The 12,383-nt window shown below is 40.4% G+C and overlaps 1 long non-coding RNA gene across 1 annotated transcript; it reads right to left on the reverse strand.

The window, feature by feature from the left end:
* Positions 1-8,412: 8,412 nt before the first annotated feature.
* LOC102665831 (uncharacterized) lies at positions 8,413-10,486 on the reverse strand. Its single transcript, XR_005892277.1, has 3 exons — positions 10,122-10,486; positions 8,834-10,039; positions 8,413-8,758 (listed from the first exon to the last, which is right to left on the reverse strand). It is a non-coding gene; the product is annotated as an uncharacterized lncRNA (long non-coding RNA).
* Positions 10,487-12,383: the final 1,897 nt, after the last annotated feature.

Genomic DNA, 12,383 nt, shown 5'->3' on the forward strand with positions numbered 1-12,383 from the left:
TGGAAGACCCTCCCGGGTATGGCTACCACCAAATGATTCTCCAATAATGAAGGCCATAATTCGGAGTATGCCATGGGAATAGGGGAGAAGTTATCTTTCGGGAGTGAGCTCTGTGCATTATTATAGCTCGTGCCGGGGGCCGTATTGTTGATTGGCCGGGGCGTGGCTGGAGCTGTGCGTTGGGCCGGTGTTCTCTCTGCCGCAGGCGGTCCTTTTACTTGAGTCGGGAGGGAACTCCCGGCTCGGATTGAAAAATTTGGAGGATTGGGCTGGTATGAGCTTTGGATATTTTGGGGTGCTTTCATCCACGTCGGGGCGGTGGTGACCGCGTGGGCGTCTCCTTCCTTTTTCCTCGCGCCCACTACTGGGGCTCTTATGTTGTTGTTGGGGGCCACATTGGAAGCATATTCGAACTTGCCTTTTCGTAGTCCGGATTCAATCCTTTCTCCGGCGAAGATGAGATCCGCAAAGTTAGCTGGCATGTAGCCTATCAGCTTTTCATAGTAGAACGTGGGTAACGTATCTACCATAATTATGATCCTCTCCCTCTCCGTCATGGGCGGTACGATTTGGGCTGCGAGATCTCTCCATCTTTGGGCATATTCCTTAATGGACTCATGCTCTCGCTTAGTCATACTCTGAAGCTGGTTCCGATCGGGAGCCATATCCGTATTGTACTGGTACTGCCTAATGAAGGCAGTTGCCAAGTCCTTCCATGATCGGATCTGGGAAGCTTCCAGATTGGTATACCATGCTACAGCTGCTCCGGCCAAGCTGTCTTGAAAGAAATGGACCAACAACTTTTCGTCCGCAGAATACGCCCCCATCTTTCGGCAATACATCCGGAGATGCCCTTTTGGACATGTCATCCCTTTGTACTTATCAAAGTCTGGTACTTTGAACTTGGGAGGGATGACGATGTTGGGCACGAGACATAAATCCGCTAAATCCGAGAATGGGTAATTGCCGAGGCCCTCGACTGCTCTTAACCTTTCTTCAAGCGCCTCAATCTTTCCCTTATCTTCCGCGAAGGGAACAGATTCTTTTACGGGTGTGGGTGAAGCCGGGACATGACGGACTATGTTTGGTTGGGGTAGTTCATGGGGGGATGGATCTTTGAGGTGGAGCAGGGAGCCGAGATGGGTATCTCCTTCCTCATCGTCTTGCCCGGGATAGTCGTCATAAGGTGGGAGTTGCCCCTCGAAGGTAGGGGCTTGGCTTAAATCTTCTGGGGCGGCACAGGGAGCGAAGTCCGGAGGCAAGCCATAGGGGTAGGCTTGTGGGCTATACCTTCGACCAAACACTGCCGTGTTTCTGTCTCAGCCCAGATTTAAGGCGGGCTGCAGCACCGGCTCCGCTTCCCTAACTGTACTAGAGGCGGTTGCCGTGGCTTTATCCTCTATAGTTTTCTGGAGTTTTAACATGACCTCCGAGATGAAAGCCATTTGATCTTTTAAGGCCGATAAATCGGCCTTCATCTGTTCCTGCACGCCCTCTTCATTATCCATTTTTCTGGATCGAGTGTTATAGGGGTGCCTTTGTGCTTTCTTAGTTATGATGAAATTCCTAAAGAAATAAACAACGGTGAGTATGCCACCAAAACAAGAATATGCAAATGAATGATCGGAGCACTTGGATCCACCCCAAGGTTTTTTAGATAACGTGATGAGTTTAGAACTTCTCATTTTATAAAAAGAACAAAGCTTTCATCTAGCCAAGATTATACAAAGGTGTTACAAGAGAACCTAATGGTTTCTAATTATATGGGCCATCAAATCTATCATGTGTTGACAGTAATTGATTAGCCCATGAATCTCCTCGGGAGCCGTACACACTTCGGCCATGGCTTTTGCTTTGGCTAATAGACGCGGGAGGTCTTGACTTCCATTCAAGGTCAAGGCGAACCTATCCATCCACATATTCGCTTCTTGATGCAATGCATCAATCACCCTCCCTCTTGCTTCTTTTTCGGCGTACACTTGTGCAAAATCCTCCACTAGCTTTTGTTCATGGGTCACAGACTGGTTCAACTCTTCCTTGTATTGCCCTATGATAGCTAGCATGCTTTGCTCCGTGGCTTCCAAGTGTTGAGCCAAACTCCTCTTGGACCTTGCGCATGCAGCTAACTCTTCTTTTAAGATCATGCCATGCACCCGTGACCGGTCTTTTTCCTCTCTTCGGAGTTTGAGCTCATTGTTGCTACCCCACAATGCTCCTCGGAATTTATTTCGGCCATGTTCCTCCTTGCGGGCCCTTTTGGTTTCTTGTTCAAGGGCTCTTGCAGTGGCCGCGTTTTCCTCTTGTAACTCGGTGCACTCTTTCCGGATGTGTGTAGCGGCTGATTTGAACTTCTCCTTGGTGAGTCTCGCCTTCCCTAGCTCTAATTTTAGAGCTTGGACTTCTTCATCTTCCTCCGGAGCTTCGAAGTTCTCCTCATTGATAAATTTCAATTTGGAGAGCCAATCTAACCCTCGCGTGTGAACTCTTAGCCATCCATGATAACCACCGATGACGTCATTTCGGATGCCTCTAAGCTCCTTGTCTTTCCTCAACGGACTTCTCCACGCCTTGTGGACTCTTTGTATCACCTTGAGACTTTGCGCGCCTAGATCCCTCACAAGGAAAGGCGAGAGACTTTCTTCTGTTGGCTCATGGGGTACCCTAGCTGTCTTATGGCGAGTGCGGGATTATAATTAATACAACCCCTAGTCCCTATCAATGGAACATTAGGGTAGTCCCCACACGAGAAAAGAACTCATTCCTTGCCTTCCTTCCAACGAGGAAACCAATTGATTGCGTTGCCTCCTATCCCAGCCAAATGTTGGTCCCAATCGACTCTTCCTTTTTCGGCGCATGAGCGATAACTTTGAAGCGGACACGAGTGTCTTGTGTCTTGCTAGAATAGGTGTGAAACCAACCACACACAGAGAGCGGGTAAACAACAGACAATCCGTGCACTGTTTTTCTCACACCTCCGGTCAAAGGTGTCAAACAAATCTGCCAAGATAGCCACCACTGGACTCTCCTTGCTATGGTGATATGCGAGGAAAGCGTCAATGGCGGCTAAGTTCACCAAACCGTCAACGTTCGGAAAGAGGACAACCCCAAAAATCAACAAAGCTAATATATCCGCAAACGGGCCCCACTTCTCTTGGCTCGCCATATCCCTTGCCTTGCCTTCCAAGTATTTTCCGAGGCAGGCCCACTACGCCGTTCCGAGTTTGCTTCATGCGATCCATCTCTTTTTCCGAATCTCCAACCACAGCTGCAATCTTGCTCAAGGAGGGAAGAAACCTGGAGAAAAGATACGGTTTTCTCCCCCCAAGAGGGCATCCTAATATTTCCTCAAACTCTTCAATAGTCGGTACCATTTGGAAGTCCCCAAATGTGAAACACCTCAACGGCTGGTCATAGTATTGGGCGAGGGATACGACAGCTTCTGTAAATACCTCCGATGTGGTCAAATCTAGAATCTTCTCGTACACTTTGCGGAAGGCTTGCCTTTGGAGAGGTCCCATCAATCGTCCCAATTCCTTGAGGCTGGTGACATCTAGACTTTTAACCTTGACTTGATAAAACCTTTTGCCGTTTTGATTTGTCCCCATCATTTACCTAAAAAAAGGGGTGGATCAAGACTCCGACATGAATGATGCAATGCGTATGCATGAAACGGAAAGAAAACAACACAAATGGGTAATTCACACATACGAGACCGCAGAGATCCAATTTTAATGCTATGTTTAGGGCATGATGGCGCCTCAACGTAGTATTAAAAAGGTTACGCATTACTCTGAAGAAACCAAACATCACTAGCAAAACTATAAACTAGTGCTATTTATCAAAAGATGCATGAGAACAAATGGCACGGAGCATGTTTGCTCTTTGCCCCTATTTTGGGAACCTATAGGACAATATCTAGGGGTCTCTAATAACTACTCCCCAACAATTCATAACTCACACGGCTGTTTTCTAGAGGTATCATCACTCAAGATAACAATATTGTGGCGGTATGGAATACCAGCGACAACACATTATAAAGAGAGAAAGCTCTAGAAGAGGTTTCACTATTATCAAGCAAGTCGGAGACCTAGCATGATGATAGATTCACCTCCACTCCTTAAATTCCCATGAACCCGGGTGTAGGGCCCCCTTTTTTACTCAAACCCGTGGGTGCTTAGAATGCAGTGTAAAGAATGTGAAATAAACAACAGTTATTTACATTTTACACAGTTCAACAAATGCACAAATGAAGTTTCACAAATCCACAATTCCTTAAAATAGGCCTAACTCTCTAAAAAAGATCACCAGTGGAATCGCCAACTATCGCAACGTGTCCTTTTGCGGGCGAGCGAGGCGAGGCTCACGGGTGCGCTTTCCAAAGGAGGAAAGATGCGCGGAGTCGCCACCAACGTTTATTTGTGGAAAACGTCGGAAAAATTGGAGGAAACCGGTCAAAATGAAAATTCTAAGTTCGGGAGTTGTATTTACGCTTGAGGAAGGTATTAGCACCTCTCACGTTTGTCTCAAAGGACAACAACCTATTTTTTAGAATTGTGGAAATTGTATTGCCTTAACTTTTATTTCTTTTTATTTTTTGAGGTCGACAAAAGCGGGGCTTTTGCTCCTACGTACCCTCCTTTGGAGAGGAAATCAGACCTACATAGTTCTTTCTTAAGAGTGAATCAAGCGATTCTTTTTACTTGAATTTGTGATCATTTTTAAGGCGTTGGACCTTAAAATTGATCCTTTTTACTTGGTAAGAAACTGAAATGATAAACTTTCAAACCCTATTTTTTGTGGATGAGCTTGACTAGGCGAGTTGATTTTAGCCTTAGTTTCACTTTAGTTATTAGTCAATCCAATTAAGAATGAGAAATCCCAAAGAGAAAACGTCCGATTGATTTTTTCGCTTCATTTTACTAAAAGATATTTTTTATTATTATATTATTATTTTACCTCTTTTTTTATTTCCAGTGTGGTTACGGCACGACCGAATGTTCGGAATTCATTTTAACCGAAATTAACGGATGATACAATTCAAATGATCGGTGGAAATTTATTTTATTTTTTGATTAGGCGAGAAATGACTTAAATAAATGATTGAAGCACGTCAAAAGGGGGTATAGAAAGCGAATGAAAACGAGAATAAAAAAACATGAAACAAAATGTGGACCACCACGGGTACATAGAATGAATTGAAAAGCTCGGTTTGGGGTACTTACCAGTTGAAGACTGAAGAAAACAAAGAACGAACGATGAATGTCGAAGAACGGTTGAAAATCTTCGCGTAATTACTCACAGAAACGTTACGGGTTCGTTACGGAAGCGCCTCGGCTTGGATTTTCTTCACGGAAACAATTTTTCTCAGCAATTTCGAGAGAATAAGAAGTGCCAAGAAGGCTGAACCCCTTCTCCCTTCATTCCTCCCCCTATTTATAGCAAAATAAGGGAGGAGCTTGCCACCCAGCTCGCCCAGGCAAGCAAGGTTGCTTCCTCCAGAAGCAACAGCCTTTTGGAGGAAGAATCTGGAAGGCTCAAGTGGGCCTGATTGCTATTTGTACCCCCTTTTTACTAAATGCACCCCCCTTTACCTTTTTTTGGTAATTCTTTTTCCGTAACGTTACGAAACTTTACGAATTTCGTAACGATACTTATTTTCCTTCCGCAAGGTTACGAATCCTTACGGATTATGTATTTACTCTTTTTTAGCTTTCGAAGAAGTTACGAAAACTCACGGATTGCGAAAAACACCTCCTTTCGATTTCCGTCACATTACGGAATTTTCACGGATCGCGTAAGCCTGCTTCCTTTTGATTTTCGGCACGTCTCAGGACTTCACATATTGTGCAACAAAGGGTGCCAAGTATCTCGAAGCGGCCAATCAAAGGTTGTATATCATCAAATAATAATCCCCGGACGAAATTAGGGTATGACACTTTTATTGGTTGACGTGACCCGTTCAAAAGCATAAAAATTAGTATGTAATTTTACCGCTTTTTTTTATCACCCCAAGAGATCGTTAATGGTCCAACGCCTTAACGTTTCTCTCCTTTCAAAAACAAAGAGATCGTTAATGGTCCAACACCTTAACGTTTCTCTCCTTTTAAAAAATCAAAATATCGTTTAAATGGTCCAACACCTTAAACGACTTTTGTTCGATCAAAATATATCTTGCAAAAAAAGATGAAAACAACTTAACCAACGTTCAGTTCTAAAAGAACTACGTAGGTCAGATTTCCTCATCGCAATTGAGGAATACGTAGGAGCGAGGGAAACACCCTTGTCGACCACAAAAAAAGATAAAAAATACAAAAAGGCATAAAAATGATGCAATCCTACCCCGTAAGGGCATTGGATAGAAGAATCCAAGTAGATTGGACCAGAGATCCAAGGGAAGGCCCTAGGGTTCTCATGAGCCTTATGATAGATTTCGAGCCCATGGGCTAAGTATGAGCCCGCTTATCTTTGTAAATATTAGAATAGGTTTTTGCTTCGTTTGGGCCTTGTATTTTGGTCATTCTAGTAGTATAAGGTTTTAGCCTTGTATTTCGAGACATTTTGAGTAGTCTTTGTAGTAGAGAATTTTTTTTATTTTCATGTATTTTGTCATGGGGATGAGTTAGCTATTATAGGGGGTGTGTAGCTAAGCTCTAGCTTCTCATCTCAAGGAGGTGAGCTTAGCTATTAGAGAGGTGTGTTTAGCTAAGCTCTAACTTCTTTAGGAATCTTCTTAAGGAAGCTTCTCAAGGAGGTGAGCTTAGTTATGAGAGGGGTGTGTGTAGCTAAGCTCTAGCTTCTCAAGGAAGTTTTCTCAAAGAAGCTTCTCAAGGAAGTTTTCTCAAGAAAGCTTCTCAAGGAAGCTACCTAGTCTATAAATAGAAGCATGTGTAGCACTTGTTGTAACTTTGATGAATGAGAGTCTTGTGAGACACAACTCAAAGTTCAACTTCTCTCCCTTTTTCTTCCTTCAATCTCATGCTCCCCCCTCTCTCTTTCTCTCCCTCTTTCTTTTCCTCCATTGAAGCATCCTCTCCAAGCTTCTTATCCAAGGCTCATCTTGGTGGTGAAGCTCCTTCTTCCATGGCTTATTCCCTAGTGGATGGCGCCTTCTCTCACCTTTTCTCCTTTGTCTTCCGCTGCATCTTCATGGTGGAAAATCACCATTAAAGGACCTCATTGAAGCTCAAAGATCCAGCCTCCATAGAAGCCCCACAAGCAAGCTTCCATCAAAAAAGACATAAAAACATAAAAAAAGGGGAAAATACATAATTTCGAAGTCATATTTGCACACTTGATTGAAGGTTGTTGTCCCTTGTGACGAACGTGTGGGGTGCTAATACCTTCCCCGTGCGTAAAAACAACTCCCGAACCTTTCACACTTAAAGTTCGTAGACCACACCTTTCCGGTTTTTCCGACGTTTTCCTCGAATAAATGTTGGTGGCGACTCCATGCATTTTCCTTTCTTGGAAGACGCACCCGTGAGTCTCGCGTCGCCCTCCCGCTGAAGGCTAGGTTGCGACAGAGAGGAAGAGAAGAGCACGAAATTTTGTGCTCTAAAAGTGCTCTGAAATCTGAAGTTTAATTTTCAAATGATCAAATTTTCAAAAAAATGCACACACATGACATCTATTTATAGCCTAAGTGTCACACAAAATTGGAGGAAAATTTGAATTTCAATTCAAATTTCACTTGAATTTGAAATTGAATTTGTGGAGCCAAACTTTGGAGCCAAAATTTCACTAATTATGATTAGTGAATTTTAGTTATGGTTCAGCCCACTAATCCAAGATCAATTTCAAGATTCTCCACTAAGTGTGCTTAGGTGTCATAAGGCATGTAAAGCATGAAGAACATACACAAAGTATGACTATATATGATGTGGCAATTGAGTGTAGTAAGCAAATGCTCACCTCCCCCTCTAAAATTTAATTGGATTGGGCTTCTACCAATTCAATTAAATTTATTTCCAACCGCACACATCAAATATTCACTTAGTGCATGTGAAATTACAAAACTACCTCTAATACAAAAACTAGTCTAGGTGCCCTAAAATACAAGGGCTGAAAAATCCTATATTTCTAGGATACCCTAACTACATTATGGGACCCTAAATACAAGGACAAAATATAATGACATCCTAGTCTAATATGTACAAAGATAATTGGACCCAACCTTAGCCCATGGGCTCAGAAATCTACCCTGAGGTTCATGAGAATCCTAGGGCCTTCTTCAACAGCTCTAGCCCAATCCTCTTGGAGCCTCTTGCTCATGGCTCTAGTGACTGGTCCCTTCCTAAGGAGGATTGCATCAATTTCTGGCCCATCACAAATGAATATATCATCATTACTATGTTAATCTGCCCAATAAATATTCCATTCACAACATTACCAAATTTTAACACCCATTAAATCTTCTTTCATTAACATACCAATTCAACAATTCCACAATTACAATGTGCACATTACAAAAAACCAAAAACCATTTGCCAAATTACATCCCCACTGCTACATTATCAAATTACACTCCTCTGCTACATAATAAACACACTAAGAAGCAAATACAGACCCAACAAACAACCAATACAATTCCTATAAATTTTTCCTTCATCTTCATGTCACTGATCCTGCTTTGCAAATCCTTTTCCCTCAACTTTAATTCATCAACCTCCTTCATCAAGGCTACAATGATCTTCTTTTGACGATTGTTGCCAACTGGATCATGCCACTGAAAAATATTACACCCTTTCCTACCTATATCCTACATGCCCAAAATAACAAAAAACAATCAACAATTAACACATAACATAACCCCTACCAAATTAATATTCCTTACCTTGTATAGACCACAACCATAAAAATGCCTCCCTGGATTTTCCTCAGTCCATGATGTCACTAGTGGAGCCTCTATGTTACAGAGACAAAACACGCGACTTCGGGCCTCGGAGGTGTACGATGACGAACTCTTTTCCATGGCGCCGTTTACGGAGGACAACAACACCTTAATCCCTTAACCACCACGACTACACAGTCACGCCGACGACTACCACTAAATTCAGAGATAACTCTTCAATCACAGCTTCTGCATATTGTGCATACTGCTTAAGGCTATAAATGCGGCTTGTTGGGTAGACCTGGGGACGGAAGTAATTGTTCATGTAATCATTGCTGCCTATGTTAACATAATACAAGCAATAAAATAAGGTATTGTAGACCCAAGTCAAGACTTCCATGTCTGCTTCCAATTTGACAAACTATCACTCTGTCATTTGGTAACTGTAATCCAAAGCTCATAGTAGCACCCTGCATTCCATAACAGTAATAAAGCTTTTAAAGAACAGTTGCTTACCACAATTTCAGCCCCATGGACAATGCTTTTCAGATCTCTGTCACTGTAATTGCAGCCACAGGCTAATATTAAAAATACAAATAGCCATCATGTGCAACTCTAAATTACAGCAATTTCCACATCAAACATGTCAAATTACATGAATGACCAAACGTTTCAAAGGATCGCAAAAGGCTATTTATAACTTTATCACTTGTTCCACTTCTTGCACTTCTTCAGCTTGTTCCCCGAACATGTCAACTCAACAAGGTTAATAATCCAGATCATCCCATATTCATATAAACATGATACAACTAACTTAATCTTCCTTTTCCTTAAAAATTCTCCATCCAAATCCCCTATTTTCCACAATCCACACCTTGCAAACTAACACATATATTACAAAACTACTGCTGATACAAAGGGCATGCATGTTCAAAACTACAACACATAACATAACAACACAGAAGAACATTGAGGCAAGCCATTTTGCAAAATGAAAATCAATCAAAACAGCAATATAACAACGAAAACATAACTAACAGGGACAACTGAACAAACTACAACACTAACAATAAAAACCGATAAAAGAGCGAAAATACCTTCACCAAATAGGGACTTCCTGGAAGTGATGACCAGATTTTACATGACTCCTCACAGCTGCCTTAACCCTGAGGCACTTGCCATTTGCAACACCAACCAACACCGAACAAACTAAAACAAACGTAAAAACTCAAACATGGGGGTAAGCCAAACCCGACATTCAAACTGCAAAACGAAAACGACTAAGGCATACCTTTCTCGAGGTTTTTGACGTCGTAGGAGGAAAGCCTGAATGTTAGTTGCAGATCTGGCCCTGAAGCTCCCCCAACCTCGGTTTTCTTTCGTCCTCTATTTCAATCCTGCTCAATGAACACAACGCTCAGCTTCGATCGTTTTACCACGGCGAAGCCAATGCTCTACTAAATAGTGCTGAACGAAGACACGGCTTTGCTTCAATCGCTAAATCGTCACCTCTACTAGGGTATGCAAGGTTGTAGTTTTCGCGAAAAGGGAAAGTGGAGCGTTCTTCCTCGTTACAACCGTTACCCTACCCTCAACAGATCCCAACCATTTAACATTTTAATATTTAAATCCGACGAACGCGATTGATTCGTTGTTTTTTTGAGATGATTAGTTCTTCTATCAATCGGTAACCCTTGACACATCCTAACCATTAAATATTTTAATCTTGAAATCCGACGGATAAGATTCAATCATTGTCTTAAAAGTAATATTTTATTCTTTTATGTTTCAAAAGCTATATTTTTATCCTCTTTTGTTTTCTTTTAAAAATGTTAATGTTCTGTCAATATTATAAATTTTAAAATAATTAATTATTTTAATTACTATTATTTTAAACTAATCATTTTACCTATATTTAGTACTCCATCAAAATTTATGAAACTCAAATCTGGACTCTTATATATGTTTTTCCATAAAGTAATATTCAGTATGTAATTATGAACAAAATTGAAATATTGAACGTATCTTTCCTTCAAGAGCCGCAATAATCGTAATCGATAATTGTTGACACATACTTACTTTGATATTATATAATAGATGATAACGACCACGGATGTTCCTAAAACACAGTGTTGAAGGAAAATACACTTAATCACATAAATTTTATGAAAAACGCGGTATTACCTAAACAAAGTTTAAAGAATAATGAATATGAATGAAGATAGGGATTTATAATTAAGGTTTAAAGAATAATAAAGATATGAATTAACATTCGATTTTAAAATAACAAACATGTTGCTTATATGTTGTTTTCAAAATTACTATATGAAACGGATATATGTTATTTTGAAAAGCAATTTCCGAAATTATATTTTAAGAAACAAAAGGATATAATGGACAATAAAAAATTATAAAGAGAAGGGAGAACTTAGCAAACATGGATTATAAATAGCAATTACCCTCCTTTTATTCACCTGACGATCTCTATTAATAATATTTTTATTTCTAGGTTTTGAAACAAATAAATAAATAAACTTCGAACTTTTCTTTGACCATCTGCTGCATGTAACATGAAAGGAAAATATAACTTAAAAAAAAACATCAAAGGAAAATAGTTCAAACTAATTTAAATTTTGAAAAAAAAAGATAAATATTTTTTTCACTGTAAAAGATAACAAATCTTACCAACTTCAGATTCCGAAGTATCTAGTTAGAAATAGAAAACATGCTTCAATAAACAAATTAATTTAAATTTTAAATAGGAAAAGAAAATAACAAACATTAACAAATATACGTAATTAAACTCTTCTTATACTCATTGTTGAACTATAAGAAAGTATTTAAATTTGAACGAAATAATTTAAATTTTGAAAAGGATGATGGAAGATTGTTATCATCTCAACCCTCTATCTACTTTCTTTCATTCATTCTCTTTGTGGCTCCTTACTGAAGAAAAATAACGGCATTTCATTATGTGGAAGAAAATGGTAAGAGAGAAGAGAGTTTAGTTATGTAGGTGTTGTAAGAGATTTGATGTTGATGGTGATGAAACATCTCTTCTTTGGAAGTGGTTTCAATGATGAAAATCCAGCACAACACACAAACAAGAAAGAAAAGCATCATCAAATGCTCTGAGCTACATTCTGACGATATGCTCACATTTACGTCCACGAGTTTATTGAGTTGAACACGAAATAGTATCCAGCGCCACCAGGGTAGACACCTTAGCTTGGTTTTTAACTCGATAAACTCGGTAAGGTTGATGTGACCACCATCATCAGAATCTACCTCGCTGATCATTTACGAAGCTCTTCCTAGCTCGTGTGTTGCCCAAGGCTTTTTGTCATATGGCACCCAGTTCTGAGGAGCTTATTTTTGTCACCATTAACATCAAGTTTTTTAAACACATACTCTAGTTCTTCCTTGATGTGGGTGCAGGAATGTAACGTAAGAAAGGCCAACATTATCCCTCAAGAGATTCTCAACAGAAGACAAAATTGAATTTCAGCCGTGTGTATGCAATCATCTTCATTAGCTTCCAAATTTTATTTCA

Source organism: Glycine max, chromosome 7, assembly GCF_000004515.6.
Source record: "Glycine max cultivar Williams 82 chromosome 7, Glycine_max_v4.0, whole genome shotgun sequence".
NCBI classification, from domain to species: domain Eukaryota; kingdom Viridiplantae; phylum Streptophyta; class Magnoliopsida; order Fabales; family Fabaceae; genus Glycine; species Glycine max.